This window comes from Microcebus murinus, chromosome 21 (assembly GCF_040939455.1).
Source record: "Microcebus murinus isolate Inina chromosome 21, M.murinus_Inina_mat1.0, whole genome shotgun sequence".
NCBI lineage: Eukaryota > Metazoa > Chordata > Mammalia > Primates > Cheirogaleidae > Microcebus > Microcebus murinus.
This window is the reverse complement of record NC_134124.1, coordinates 6,432,994-6,449,302: the sequence shown is the minus strand read 5'-3', so window position 1 is coordinate 6,449,302 and position 16,309 is coordinate 6,432,994. Positions and strand designations below refer to the sequence as shown.

The 16,309-nt window shown below is 42.6% G+C and overlaps 1 pseudogene; it reads left to right on the top strand.

The window, feature by feature from the left end:
- The first annotated feature begins 367 nt into the window (after positions 1–367).
- LOC105862496 (prefoldin subunit 1 pseudogene) lies at positions 368–1,060 on the top strand (annotated as a pseudogene).
- Positions 1,061–16,309: the final 15,249 nt, after the last annotated feature.

Genomic DNA, 16,309 nt, shown 5'->3' with positions numbered 1-16,309 from the left:
AAAGTAAAATTAGTAAAAATTAGTAAAATTCTCAGGTTTTTTTTTTGAGACAGAGTCTCACTTTGTTGTCTAGGATAGAGTGAGTGCCGTGGCGTCAGCCTAGCTCACAGCAACCTCAAACTCCTGGGCTCAAGCAATCCTCCTGCCTCAGCCTCCCGAGTAGCTGGGACTACAGGCATGCACCACCATGCCCGGCTAATTTTTTCTCTATATATTAGTTGGCCAATTAATTTCTTTCTATTTATAGTAGAGATGGGGTCTCGCTCTTGCTTAGGCTGGTTTCGAACTCCCGACCTCGAGCAATTCGCCTGCCTTGGCCTCCCAGAGAGCTAGGATTACAGGCGTGAGCCACCACCCGGCAAAAGGCAAATTCTCAGTTCTTAAAGAAATTTTAGGTATCAAGATGGCGGCCCCCATGGATCTGGAGTTGAAAAGGGCCTTCACAGAGCTTCAAGCCAAAGTTATTGACACTCCACAGAAGGTGAAGCTTGCAGACATACAGATTGAGCAGCTAAACAGAATGAAAAAGCATGCACATCTTACAGATACAGAGATTATGACTTTGGTAGATGAAACTAACATGTATGAAGGTGTAGGAAGAATATTTATTCTTCAGTCCAAGGAGATAATTCACAATCAGCTGTTAGAGAAACAAAGAATAGCAGAAGACAAAATAAAAGAATTAGAACAGAAAAAATCCTACCTGGAGCGGAGCGTTAAGGAAGCTGAAGACAAAATCAGGGAGATGCTGATGGCACGAAGGGCCCAGTAGGGAGCCTCCAGGGAAAGCTCTTCCTTCTGACCCCTGCTCTGACGGACGTTTCATCTGGGTGGCCTAGCAACCTCACATTTTCTACATAAATCGTGAGCCCTTTCAGATCTCAGCCCTGTAATTTTCACCCTGGCTCTGCCTGCCACCCTGCCTAGACACTCTTCTTTTTTGGCGTGAGTCGCAAACTCCCAGGAGAGGGAAGAGGAGAGCCAGGACAGAGAAGGAAGCTCCCCCTGAGCCTGCCACTGCACGCACTGACCAGACCAATAAAAGGCACCCGTCCCACCCTGCTAAGTCTGCTTTTCTCGAGCCGAGGGCTGAGAACAGAGCGAGAGAGGCAGTGGCCGTCTCCACCTCAGCTCCCGTTCCCTCTGCGTTGGAGTCTTTCCTTCCTTGGGGAGTGGGATCGCGTCCTCCTTTTTCTCCTTCTGTACCTTTGACTAACCTCCTCAGCTTCCGGGCCTCCATGTAATGGTATATGCAGATGAGGAAGAAAGCATAGCAGTCCGCCTAAAGATTCCCCGCTGCTTTCTCAACATTCCAAAAGAAAGTTCAATAATAAGCAGCATCTCCAAGACTGTCTCCCTTTGGCCAGTATCCTAAGATGGACACTGTAATCCTGAGGCTTCCTAGAGGCTCTGGGACAGGGAGGAGTGTGCTGGAACTAGCTTGTCCCAGCTCAGGAGGACCAATTATTCTGTTTTCAGAAAAAAAAATTTTTTTTTTTTTTTTTTGAGACAGAGTCTCACTTGTTGCCCAGGCTAGAGTGAGTGCCGTGGCGTCAGGCTAGCTCACAGCAACCTCAAACTCCTAGGCTCAAGCAATCCTTCTGCCTCAGCCTCCTGAGTGGCTGGGACTACAGGCATGCACCACCATACCCGGCTAATTTCTTCTCTATATATTAGTTGGCCAATTAATTTCTTTCTATTTTTAGTAGAGACGGGGTCTCATTCTTGCTCAAGCTGGTTTTGAACTCCTGACCTCGAGCAATCCGCCCACCTCAGCCTCCCAGAGTGCTAGGATTACAGGCATGAGCTACAACACCTGGCCCAGCTAGTTTTTTAATTTTCTTTTTTTAGAGATGAGGTCTCACTATTGCCCAGGCTGGTCTTCATCTCCTGGCTTCAAGCAATCCTCCTGCCTCAGCCTCCCAAAGTGCTGGGATTACAGGCATGAGCCACCGTGGTAGGACTGGATGTCAACTTTAAAAGGGTTGGCAACACTTCCTTTTTTTTTTTTTTTTTTTTGAGACAGAGTCTCACTTTGTTGCCCAGGCTAGAGTGAGTGCTATGGCATCAGCCCAGCTCACAGCAACCTCAAACTCCTGGGCTCAAGCAATCCTCCTGCCTCAGCCTCCCGAGTAGCTGGGACTACAGGCATGCACCACCTTGCCTGGCTAATTTTTTCCATATATATTAGTTGGCCAATTAATTTCTTTCTATTTATAGTAGAGACGGGGTCTCGCTCAACCTCAAACTCCTGGACTCAAGCAATCCTCCTGCCTCAGCCTCCCGAGTAGCTGGGACTACAGGCATGCACCACCTTGCCTGGCTAATTTTTTCCATATATATTAGTTGGCCAATTAATTTCTTTCTATTTATAGTAGAGACGGGGTCTCGCTCTTGCTCAGGCTGGTTTTGAACTCCTGACCTTGAGCAATCTGCCAGCCTTGGCCTCCCGGAGTGCTAGGATTACAGGCGTGAGCCACCACGCCTGGCCTAACATTTCCTTTCTTTTTTTTTTTTTTTTTTTCCATTTTCAGTTGGCCAATTAACGTTTTTTTTTGTTTTGTTTTTTTTTTTTAGTAGAGACGGGGATCTCGGCTCTTGCTCAGGCTGGTCTTGAACTTCTGAGCTCCAAGGATCCACCCGCCTCGGCCTCCCAGAGAGCTAGGATTACAGGCGTGAGCCACAGCACCCGGCCCTAACACTTCCTTTTTAATAGACTATCTTTAAGCTATCTGTAGCTAAGATGTTTTGCAAGTTATCAGTGTTGGTATTTTTCTGAGTTTATGGACATATTCCTTCTGAGACTATGCCAGCTGTATTTCTTTTTCTTTCTTTCTTTTTTTTAATAGACTTTATTTCTTTTATTTTTTTTTGGAGACAGAGTCTTACTCTGTTGTCCCGGCTAGAGTGCCGTGGCGTCAGCCCAGCTCACAGCAACCTCAAACTCCTTGACTCAAGCAATCCTTCTGCCTCAGCCTCCCAAGTAGCTGGGACTACAGGTAAGCACCACCATGCCTGGCTAATTTTTTTTGTATATTTTTACCTGTCCAATTAACTTCTTACTATTTTTGGTAGAGACAGAGTCTCGCTGTTGCTCAGGCTGGTCTCGAACTCCTGAGCTCAAATGATCCTCCTCCCTCGGCCTCCCAGAGTGCTAGCATTGCAGGCAAGAGCCACCATGCCTGGCCTCAAAATTTTAAAAATAAAATTAAATAACAAGTTGCTATATTTTGAGCAATGCCCAAGAACATACAGGAGAAAGTAAATAGTTTTCACAGTGTGATTCCAATGTGACAGCTTTAGGAGGTCATTTCCTCATTCAAAGCCTCTCTCTTGGAAAAAAGAGGCAGCATTGTCTATAGCAGAAAAATCCCATGTTGGTAGTCAGCTCCAGTCTAGACCTTCCATTTGTTTTTGGTTTTTTAATGGAGGTGAGGCCTGTAATCCTAGCACTTTGGGAGACCAAGGCAGGAGGAGGATCTCTTGAGGCCAGGAATTTGAGACTAGCCTGGGCAACATAGTAAGACCCCCATCTCTACAAAATTAAAAATTAGCCAAGTGTGGTAGTGTACACCTGCAGTCCTAGCAACTTGGGAGGGTAAGGCAGGAGGATCACTTGAGTCCAGGAGTTTGAAGTTTCCGTAAGCTATGATGATGCCACTGCACTCTGCTTGGGCAACAGAGCGAGACCCTATTAATTGATCGATCAATAAATAAATGAGGGAAAAAATAGAGAAAAGGAGACTAATTTGAGATATATTTTGGAGATAAAAGACAAAGGCACATGCAAATGTAAAATAATATAGTCATAGGATTCTTTAATTTTGCACACATTTGATGTCATTATTTCATGGGCCAGGAACTGGGAAGTGTAGCCCACAGTGAATAGGAAAATGAGGTCTGACTATTGTTTACTTCCCTAGGTACCCAGAAGGGGAGAATTCTTTATTCTGATGAACCTGTTATGTTAGGTAGTACCAGTGTTATGCACACATTTTGGTTGTTAAGTACTGGTGCCTTAATGTATTTTTCTCACACTGAATGATAATATAGGTATCCTTGTTAATCGAGATTATCAGTTCACTTTGTTTGCTTCCTTTCTGCAGGAGTCAAAGAGAACCAATGAAGAAAGTAAGCAAGCCTGCAGCTCTCTTGCAACTTGAAACTGAACAGAAGTTTAGATTCTTTACTTTAGAAGTTTATTTTATTTATTTATTTTTTCTTTTGAGACAGAGTCTCACTTTGTTGCCCAGGCTAGAGTGAGTGCCGTGGCGTCAGCCTAGCTCACAGCAACCTCAAACTCCTGGGCTCAAGCGATCCTCCTGCCTCAGCCTCCCGAGTAGCTGGGATTACAGGCATGTGCCACCATGCCCGGCTAATTTTTTCTATATATATTAGTTGGCCAATTAATTTCTTTCTATTTATAGTAGAGACGGGGTCTCGCTCGTGCTCAGGCTGGTTTCGAACTCCTGACCTCGAGCAATCCGCCCGCCTCGGCCTCCCAGAGTGCTAGGATTACAGGCGTGAGCCACCACGCCCGGCCTACTTTAGAAGTTTAGATCTCAGGTGGCATTTAGAAGCCCCCTCTTTCCAGGCCTCTTGCCAGTCTTTTATATTTAACCAAGAAATATAGTACGTGTCTAACCTGGATATTCTTACCTCAGTTTCTATTGGTAGAGGTTCTGAAAAATGAGGTGATGCTTGAAGAAGTGAGCGCAGGGCAATAGCTGGGACAATAGTGTCCTGGGCTAAGGGTACCATGGATCAACTTGATTTGAAACCATCACAGTTATACAGTGTTTGAGAAGTACTTTCCCAGCTCAGAAATACTGCCACTTCTCTTATGCAGTTAACTCTTTATAAGAACTATTTAAATTAAGCTTTGATCTAGTGTTAGAGATGGCTCAGTTCTTTTCAGTTTGCTCTTTTTGTGACATTCTTGCTTTTCTTGGGTTCTTTATTTTTGTTAGTCCCCTCACTAATAACATTCTCTATACTAACTTTACAACTCCCATTTAAAATTGCCTTCTATAAATTAATTAAATCTCAGAAACTCTCAGGTTTATGAAAACCTTTAATAGAGAACTTCTATAGATAGAGTCCAGTGATTTCTGGCAATTTTAGATAGAGGCTATACATGAGATAGCTTTCTCCCACCTCACTAAAGGACCTGACTAAAGGATCTCTGGGGAGCAATCATGCATCAGCTTTTCTATTAATCTAATTATACCCTTTAGTGCATTGGAAAGGGAATGACTAAATAAAATGATGTCTCTTCCTTTCCTGCTTCCAGGGTGACCCAAGAAAGTTCTCTCCCCCATCCAAACTGCTGTGATTGATGCCTTTTGTTCCCAGACCAAATTGTTTTTTATAGCCCACCCCCTGCCAGCATTTTCCAAAGTGCCACTGCCATCAGCTCCAGAGGGAGTCCCTTCCTCAGGCTTCCTGGGCAGTGGCTGCACTGTGATGGCTGGGAGTACAGAATGGGAGGAGAAAGCAGCTTGCAGACAAATGGGTGGATGATCAGACCAACAGCTCCAGCATTGGAACCATAAAAAAATTCCATTTCTTTTTTTTTTTTTTTTTCCTCCACTTGTCTCATCTGCATTTTTTGGCTGAGGTGGGGGAAAATACTCCTTGAAAAAGTTACGGCTTCGTATGGTCTATCAAAGTAGGCTCAAATTCCCTCTACCTCCCCCCCCACACACACACACCTTTTTTTCTTTCTCAAGCCGATTTTACTCATTCGGCCCAATAGTTGTCAAATCACTACAGACCTTACAGGTATTAAAAGGACAATTAGGGGATGTTATGAACAACTTTTTTTTTTTTTTGAGACAGAGTCTCACTTTGTTGGGCAGGCTACAGTGAGTGCCCTAGGCCTCAGCCTATTTCACAGCAACCTCAAACTCCTGGGCTCAAGCAATCCTCCTGCCTCAGCCACCTGAGTAGCTGGGACTACAGGCATGCACCACCTTGCCAGGCTAACTTTTTCTATATATATTAATTGGCCAATTTCTTTGTATTTATAGTAGAGACGGGTCTCGCTCTTGCTCAGGCTGGTTTTGAACTCCTGACCTTGAGCAATCCGCCCTCCTCAGCCTCCCAGACAGCTAGGATTATGTTATGAACAACTTAGTTCAATAAATTTGGCAAATTAAATAAAATAGCCAAATCTCTTGAAAAATACAAACTACCAACAGTTTGTCAACCTAAAGTATAATTTCTGGGTCTTTCCTTTAAACTTTCTTTTGATGTTTGGATCTCGAGATTTAGTTTTTTCATTTTGAAGCAGCCTTCCTGAGCTTACTTAATTAGCATTCTCAAGTCTTCTGCTAAGAACCAGTTATTTTTCAATACAAGTTATCTAATTGTGGCATGAAGAGGGTTAAGCTATTTTATAAGAATAAGTATCTCCATCTTAGGGAGGGGGTTAATAAATCTTACCTTAATCAGGATTATAAAATCCAGATCCTTCTGGGTGGCCTTTATGTTGGGGCCAGAATGACAACCTCTCTGGACTTTATCTAGTGTTTCTGGTCCTTGCCAATGTGAGAATGTTTCAAAGAGTCTTTAACTTCTTAGAGCCTCCTTGCACCATAAAATGGTTAGACAAGGACCAATATAAAGCAGTCAGTCTACGATGAAGTTGAAGCTTTGGAAACAAGCACTCCCTTTTCAATGGTGCTTGCTTTTATAATGTTATTTAGAAAATGGACTGTCAATTAGACATGCCAAACTCCTGACCATCCAATGACTGGGTAGGGACTAACCATCCCAGATGAAAATGTTTAGGCTTTAAAGCTTTCATTTCAAAGCTCAATTAAAGTACTATATCTAATAGGGTCCCCCAAATTCTAGTCTAACTTGGCCTGTTTGTACCTTTTATTTTATTTTTATTTTTTTTTTTGAGACAGAGTCTCACTTTGTTGCCCAGGCTAAGTGAGTGCCGTGGCGTCAGCCTAGCTCACAGCAACCTCAAACTCCTGGGCTCAAGCAATCCTCCTGCCTCAGCCACCCAAGTAGCTGGGACTACAGGCATGTGCCACCATGCCCGGCTAATTTTTTCTATATATGTATTAGTTGGCCAATTAATTTCTTTCTATTTATAGTAGAGACGGGGGTCTCGCTCTTGCTCAGGCTGGTTTCGAACTCCTGACCTCGAGCAATCTGCCAGCCTTGGCCTCCCGGAGTGCTAGGATTACAGGCGTGAGCCACCACGCCTGGCCTAACATTTCCTTTCTTTTTTTTTTTTTTTTTTTCCATTTTCAGTTGGCCAATTAACGTTTTTTTTTGTTTTGTTTTTTTTTTTTAGTAGAGACGGGGATCTCGGCTCTTGCTCAGGCTGGTCTTGAACTTCTGAGCTCCAAGGATCCACCCGCCTCGGCCTCCCAGAGAGCTAGGATTACAGGCGTGAGCCACAGCACCCGGCCCTAACACTTCCTTTTTAATAGACTATCTTTAAGCTATCTGTAGCTAAGATGTTTTGCAAGTTATCAGTGTTGGTATTTTTCTGAGTTTATGGACATATTCCTTCTGAGACTATGCCAGCTGTATTTCTTTTTCTTTCTTTCTTTTTTTTAATAGACTTTATTTCTTTTATTTTTTTTTGGAGACAGAGTCTTACTCTGTTGTCCCGGCTAGAGTGCCGTGGCGTCAGCCCAGCTCACAGCAACCTCAAACTCCTTGACTCAAGCAATCCTTCTGCCTCAGCCTCCCAAGTAGCTGGGACTACAGGTAAGCACCACCATGCCTGGCTAATTTTTTTTGTATATTTTTACCTGTCCAATTAACTTCTTACTATTTTTGGTAGAGACAGAGTCTCGCTGTTGCTCAGGCTGGTCTCGAACTCCTGAGCTCAAATGATCCTCCTCCCTCGGCCTCCCAGAGTGCTAGCATTGCAGGCAAGAGCCACCATGCCTGGCCTCAAAATTTTAAAAATAAAATTAAATAACAAGTTGCTATATTTTGAGCAATGCCCAAGAACATACAGGAGAAAGTAAATAGTTTTCACAGTGTGATTCCAATGTGACAGCTTTAGGAGGTCATTTCCTCATTCAAAGCCTCTCTCTTGGAAAAAAGAGGCAGCATTGTCTATAGCAGAAAAATCCCATGTTGGTAGTCAGCTCCAGTCTAGACCTTCCATTTGTTTTTGGTTTTTTAATGGAGGTGAGGCCTGTAATCCTAGCACTTTGGGAGACCAAGGCAGGAGGAGGATCTCTTGAGGCCAGGAATTTGAGACTAGCCTGGGCAACATAGTAAGACCCCCATCTCTACAAAATTAAAAATTAGCCAAGTGTGGTAGTGTACACCTGCAGTCCTAGCAACTTGGGAGGGTAAGGCAGGAGGATCACTTGAGTCCAGGAGTTTGAAGTTTCCGTAAGCTATGATGATGCCACTGCACTCTGCTTGGGCAACAGAGCGAGACCCTATTAATTGATCGATCAATAAATAAATGAGGGAAAAAATAGAGAAAAGGAGACTAATTTGAGATATATTTTGGAGATAAAAGACAAAGGCACATGCAAATGTAAAATAATATAGTCATAGGATTCTTTAATTTTGCACACATTTGATGTCATTATTTCATGGGCCAGGAACTGGGAAGTGTAGCCCACAGTGAATAGGAAAATGAGGTCTGACTATTGTTTACTTCCCTAGGTACCCAGAAGGGGAGAATTCTTTATTCTGATGAACCTGTTATGTTAGGTAGTACCAGTGTTATGCACACATTTTGGTTGTTAAGTACTGGTGCCTTAATGTATTTTTCTCACACTGAATGATAATATAGGTATCCTTGTTAATCGAGATTATCAGTTCACTTTGTTTGCTTCCTTTCTGCAGGAGTCAAAGAGAACCAATGAAGAAAGTAAGCAAGCCTGCAGCTCTCTTGCAACTTGAAACTGAACAGAAGTTTAGATTCTTTACTTTAGAAGTTTATTTTATTTATTTATTTTTTCTTTTGAGACAGAGTCTCACTTTGTTGCCCAGGCTAGAGTGAGTGCCGTGGCGTCAGCCTAGCTCACAGCAACCTCAAACTCCTGGGCTCAAGCGATCCTCCTGCCTCAGCCTCCCGAGTAGCTGGGATTACAGGCATGTGCCACCATGCCCGGCTAATTTTTTCTATATATATTAGTTGGCCAATTAATTTCTTTCTATTTATAGTAGAGACGGGGTCTCGCTCGTGCTCAGGCTGGTTTCGAACTCCTGACCTCGAGCAATCCGCCCGCCTCGGCCTCCCAGAGTGCTAGGATTACAGGCGTGAGCCACCACGCCCGGCCTACTTTAGAAGTTTAGATCTCAGGTGGCATTTAGAAGCCCCCTCTTTCCAGGCCTCTTGCCAGTCTTTTATATTTAACCAAGAAATATAGTACGTGTCTAACCTGGATATTCTTACCTCAGTTTCTATTGGTAGAGGTTCTGAAAAATGAGGTGATGCTTGAAGAAGTGAGCGCAGGGCAATAGCTGGGACAATAGTGTCCTGGGCTAAGGGTACCATGGATCAACTTGATTTGAAACCATCACAGTTATACAGTGTTTGAGAAGTACTTTCCCAGCTCAGAAATACTGCCACTTCTCTTATGCAGTTAACTCTTTATAAGAACTATTTAAATTAAGCTTTGATCTAGTGTTAGAGATGGCTCAGTTCTTTTCAGTTTGCTCTTTTTGTGACATTCTTGCTTTTCTTGGGTTCTTTATTTTTGTTAGTCCCCTCACTAATAACATTCTCTATACTAACTTTACAACTCCCATTTAAAATTGCCTTCTATAAATTAATTAAATCTCAGAAACTCTCAGGTTTATGAAAACCTTTAATAGAGAACTTCTATAGATAGAGTCCAGTGATTTCTGGCAATTTTAGATAGAGGCTATACATGAGATAGCTTTCTCCCACCTCACTAAAGGACCTGACTAAAGGATCTCTGGGGAGCAATCATGCATCAGCTTTTCTATTAATCTAATTATACCCTTTAGTGCATTGGAAAGGGAATGACTAAATAAAATGATGTCTCTTCCTTTCCTGCTTCCAGGGTGACCCAAGAAAGTTCTCTCCCCCATCCAAACTGCTGTGATTGATGCCTTTTGTTCCCAGACCAAATTGTTTTTTATAGCCCACCCCCTGCCAGCATTTTCCAAAGTGCCACTGCCATCAGCTCCAGAGGGAGTCCCTTCCTCAGGCTTCCTGGGCAGTGGCTGCACTGTGATGGCTGGGAGTACAGAATGGGAGGAGAAAGCAGCTTGCAGACAAATGGGTGGATGATCAGACCAACAGCTCCAGCATTGGAACCATAAAAAAATTCCATTTCTTTTTTTTTTTTTTTTTCCTCCACTTGTCTCATCTGCATTTTTTGGCTGAGGTGGGGGAAAATACTCCTTGAAAAAGTTACGGCTTCGTATGGTCTATCAAAGTAGGCTCAAATTCCCTCTACCTCCCCCCCCACACACACACACCTTTTTTTCTTTCTCAAGCCGATTTTACTCATTCGGCCCAATAGTTGTCAAATCACTACAGACCTTACAGGTATTAAAAGGACAATTAGGGGATGTTATGAACAACTTTTTTTTTTTTTTGAGACAGAGTCTCACTTTGTTGGGCAGGCTACAGTGAGTGCCCTAGGCCTCAGCCTATTTCACAGCAACCTCAAACTCCTGGGCTCAAGCAATCCTCCTGCCTCAGCCACCTGAGTAGCTGGGACTACAGGCATGCACCACCTTGCCAGGCTAACTTTTTCTATATATATTAATTGGCCAATTTCTTTGTATTTATAGTAGAGACGGGTCTCGCTCTTGCTCAGGCTGGTTTTGAACTCCTGACCTTGAGCAATCCGCCCTCCTCAGCCTCCCAGACAGCTAGGATTATGTTATGAACAACTTAGTTCAATAAATTTGGCAAATTAAATAAAATAGCCAAATCTCTTGAAAAATACAAACTACCAACAGTTTGTCAACCTAAAGTATAATTTCTGGGTCTTTCCTTTAAACTTTCTTTTGATGTTTGGATCTCGAGATTTAGTTTTTTCATTTTGAAGCAGCCTTCCTGAGCTTACTTAATTAGCATTCTCAAGTCTTCTGCTAAGAACCAGTTATTTTTCAATACAAGTTATCTAATTGTGGCATGAAGAGGGTTAAGCTATTTTATAAGAATAAGTATCTCCATCTTAGGGAGGGGGTTAATAAATCTTACCTTAATCAGGATTATAAAATCCAGATCCTTCTGGGTGGCCTTTATGTTGGGGCCAGAATGACAACCTCTCTGGACTTTATCTAGTGTTTCTGGTCCTTGCCAATGTGAGAATGTTTCAAAGAGTCTTTAACTTCTTAGAGCCTCCTTGCACCATAAAATGGTTAGACAAGGACCAATATAAAGCAGTCAGTCTACGATGAAGTTGAAGCTTTGGAAACAAGCACTCCCTTTTCAATGGTGCTTGCTTTTATAATGTTATTTAGAAAATGGACTGTCAATTAGACATGCCAAACTCCTGACCATCCAATGACTGGGTAGGGACTAACCATCCCAGATGAAAATGTTTAGGCTTTAAAGCTTTCATTTCAAAGCTCAATTAAAGTACTATATCTAATAGGGTCCCCCAAATTCTAGTCTAACTTGGCCTGTTTGTACCTTTTATTTTATTTTTATTTTTTTTTTTGAGACAGAGTCTCACTTTGTTGCCCAGGCTAAGTGAGTGCCGTGGCGTCAGCCTAGCTCACAGCAACCTCAAACTCCTGGGCTCAAGCAATCCTCCTGCCTCAGCCACCCAAGTAGCTGGGACTACAGGCATGTGCCACCATGCCCGGCTAATTTTTTCTATATATGTATTAGTTGGCCAATTAATTTCTTTCTATTTATAGTAGAGACGGGGGTCTCGCTCTTGCTCAGGCTGGTTTCGAACTCCTGACCTCGAGCAATCCGCCCGCCTCGGCCTCCCAGAGTGTTAGGATTACAGGCGTGAGCCACCGCGCCAGGCCCTGTTTGTACCTTTTAGAGATACGGGTTCAATACATAAATTGCAAACCATTATTACTTCCTTCAGGCCTCTCATGGATGGTTTGAGAAAATGTAATATTTGAAACCATTGCCATTTTCACAGTGAGAAACAAATATATATTCCAAATTAAGTAAAAATGTAATATTATTAGGGTATTATCCCATTGGTGAAATCACATTATTACTTACATCCCTCTTTCTGTCGCTAAAATGGAAGATGCCAACCTGAACACACTATTGTATGTAGGAAGTCAGCCCTTTGTTGAGCTTCCTATAGGTTCTGGGTGCCCCTCCCTCCCAATCTTCAGTAGTTACCTAGCTCTAAGGCCTGGCCCTGGGCTCTCCTAAGGCATGTGAGTTGGCCTTTTGGTTAGATTCCATGCTCTTTCATCTTTTTATAGTATTTTTCTCTTCTTGCTCTTTATATCCATCTCACAGGGTTGCTGTGAGGACTAAGAGTGATAGCATATGTAGAAGTAACTAACAGTGCCTACTGGCACAGAGTAAACAATTCTTTTTAAAATCTCTCCAGTTTTTTTCCTGCCTTCATCTCGATCATCTAGCTTCATCTTTATTAGTGGGTTCTGACCTCCACGTGGCTGCTGTCAATATTTTGAAATTATGAGGCATGTTCCAGAGTGGAGGAATTAAAAGCAGTGTATTAACATGATTTATTGCTGTTCCAACTGGCCAGGTGATTCAAGTTGAATGGACACTGCCTGTCTTTTTTTTTTTTTTTTTAGACAGAATCTCACTCTGTTGCCCAAGCTAGTGTGCCGTGGCGTCAGCCTAGCTTACAGCAATCTCAAACTCCTGGGCTCAAGCAATCCTCCTGCCTCAGCCTCCTAAGTAGCTGGGACTACAGGCATGCACCACCCTGCCCAGCTAATTTTTTCTATATATTTTTATTTGGCCAATTAATTTCTTTGTATTTTTAGTAGAGACAGTGTCTCGCTCTTGCTCAGGCTGGTCTTGAACTCCTGAGCTCAAACAATCCATCCACCACGGCCTCCCAGAGTGCTAGGATTACAGGCGTGAGCCACCGCACCCGGCTGACACTGCCTGTCTTGAAAATAGGTTTCCTATATCCACTGGGTTGTTAGGTTTGAAATTAATTCTCTCTACTTTGTGATAATCAACAATTTCTTATTGAGTATCTAGTGTGTACCTAATATAGTGAAAAAATGTTCGTATTTATGTTAGTCTGGCATTCAGGGCTCCCAGAGACTGGCCAATGCTTATCTTTATAAACTTATCTCCCCAAGCCAGCCTTTATGGACCCTGCTTTAGCTAGAGAGGTCTATTTGCTCACCTTCCTCATTCCTGTATACATTTGCTAAAGCTGTGTTCTGCCTCTGCTCCCACTCCCCCACACCACAAACACTGGAAGACCCGCCTCTCTCCCGTGTATACTACAATTTCTAGCCTACAAGACAATTTTCTATAATTTTTCTCTAATACATGCTTGTCTCCTGTGCCTGTGAACTACTCATACTTAAATTCTGACTTTTCTGGCAGTTAATAACATACTCCCTAGACGTAGCGTACTCAGCAGCACATTATGAAATGGCTTAGCATTTGGCCTTTGGAGGCAGATTGTATTGTAACTCCGTTACTTTCTAGCTCTGTGCCCTTGGGAAAAGCTGCTTACTCTTGCTGAGTCTCAGTTTCCTCATATTTGCAATGGGGATAAATGATCGTATCCATCTCACAAGGCTGCTGTGAAGACTCTGTGATAATATATGTGAAAGTAACTACCAGTGCCTATTGACACAGAATAAACAATGTTAGTTATTATTTCCCTCTAGCATGTGTTGGTTTTTCTTTTTTTTTTTCTTTTGAGACAAAGTCTTGCTCTGTTGCCTGGACTAGAGTGCTGTGGCGTCAGCCTAGCTCACAGCAACCTCAAACTCCTGGGCTCAAGTGATCCTCTTGCCTCAGCCTCCCGATTAGCTGGGACTACAGATGTGTGCCACCACGCCTGGCTAATTCTTTCTATTTTTAGTAGAGATGGGGTCTCGCTGTTGCTCAGGCTGGTCTCAAACTCCTGAGGTCAGTTGATCCTTCCGCCTTGGTCTCCCAGAGTGCTAGGATTACAGTCATGAGCCACCACACCTGGTCTCAACCCTGATTTATAGTTGAAGGCAACAAGGCTCAGAGGCTAAGAGACATGCTAACAGTCAAGCTAACAGCTGAACCTCAACTAGATCCAGGTTTCAGGCTCATGTCCAGAATGCCAGTCATTATGCCAGGAGCTCCTTGAGAAGCAGCACTTGAAAAAGGTTGTTGTCATAAGCAGTTAAAAACCTGTACCTGCAGTCTTATTTGTGGTGTTCATTTAATAGCAACCCCCTTTTAAATATACAAATAAGCTTCCTTTAGCACAAAATTCAAATCAGTGAAATCTATCCGTGAGAGATTATATGTACATCAAAAACATCTATTGCTATTTTATAGGCTATAAATTTCTGGAAAGCAGAAGTAACTTATTCTAACTCATCTTGTATGGCAATTGGCATGGGGCATCATATACAGGCCAAAACTGTCAGGATAGAGAAACTCAGAGGCTCAGAATAGAATTTTAGAATTTGAAAAAATAATTGTGAATATATAATGCAATCTAACCCAGTCCTCGTTTTTTATAATAAAGATCTTAAAGCCCAGAAAGTGACTTGCATGGCATTATAGTAAAATCTGTGGCAAAATCAGCAGCACTTTTCCCACAATACTTGATTGCCTCCCTTGATTTCCTGAAAATTAAATTGTATAAATAGTCACATAAGATTACAGAAATAAATCCTTTTGGAAAAATGCAAGACAACCAACTAAAATATTACCCTACTTTCTCTCTCTCTCTTTTTTTTTTGAGACAGTTTTGCTCTGTCTCTCAGACTAGAGTGCAGTGATGTCATCATAGCTCACTGCAACCTCAAACTCCTGTGCTCAAGTGATCTTCCTGCCTCAGCCTTCCTTCCAAGTAGCTGGGACTATAGGCATGAGCCACCATGCCCAGCTAATTTTTCTATATATATATATATATATATATATATATATATTTTTTTTTTTTTTTTTTGAGACAGAGTCTCGCTTTATTGCCCAGGCTAGGGTGAGTGCTGTGGTGTCAGCCTAGCTCACAGCAACCTCAAACTCCTGGGCTCAAGCAATCCTCCTGCCTCAGCCTCCCAAGTAGCTTGGACTACAGGCATGTGCCACCATGCCCAGCTGATTTTTTCTCTATATATTAGTTGGCCAATTAATTTCTTTGTATTTATAGTAGAGACAGCCTGAGCTGGTTTCGAACTCTGGACCTCGAGCAATCCGCCCGCCTTGGCCTCCCAGAGTGCTAGGATTACAGGCGTGAGCCACCGCACCTGGCCTAATTTTTCTATATTTTGTAGAGAAGGGGTCTCACTCTCAGGCTGCTCTCAACTCCTGGCCTCAAGCAGTCCTCCTGCCTCAGCCTCCCAAAGTGCTAGGATTACAGGGGTGAACCACTGCACATGAATCCTATTATTATTTGGACAGCTTTATTTGCAGGTACATTTTTTTTTTTTGGCTTTTGGATAGTCCTTATGTATTATCAGCAGAATTGGGGTGGGGGTGTTTACCAGAAATATCAGAATTCAGATATATAGAAACAATGGAATTTATCTCAGCTAAATGGGAACTTTGAAGAGTTCCAGATTGTGTTCTATTCAAAAGTGATCTCAGTTTTTTATCAACTTTTAGATATTGGAAAGGAATCAAAAATGGGCTTGGATCATCCTCCAAGAAAATCAATAATTCTTTTCTGATATCTTAGCCATAGAGGCAACAAGCAATGTCTGGCTTGTTCAGTAATGCTTTAGCAATAGTTTCATCCTCACTGTTTTCTTTAGGTTTTATAGGTATCCCTACTGGAGCCCAAGATTAGAAAGAAATTTTGTATTCTTGTCTCTTAAAATTTTGTTGTCCTGTTTGTGCCGTTATAGATTCCAGCCAGGTTTTTTATACCACACCATGCTACCCAGCCTGGTTCTATAGAAATTGAGCTAAGGATTATAAAATTATAAGGATTATAAGACATGGGGAAATGCTTCTATACTCTCAACCTAGACCTGCTCTTTAAACTCTGGAGATTATTTAGAATCAACCCCAGGATACTGAGTAGTGTGGGAAGCTCTTGGAGGTGTGAGGAGTGGGAGGGTACCAGGGTCCTAAAAGATCTTATGAAGCTCCCTGCCAAGCTAGCCTGGAATTAACCCATGGTTTCCCAGCCAGAGCTATCCCAGCTGCCTTGCTTTCCAGGGGCCTCTCATGTTAATCTGTGGAATTGACCAACTG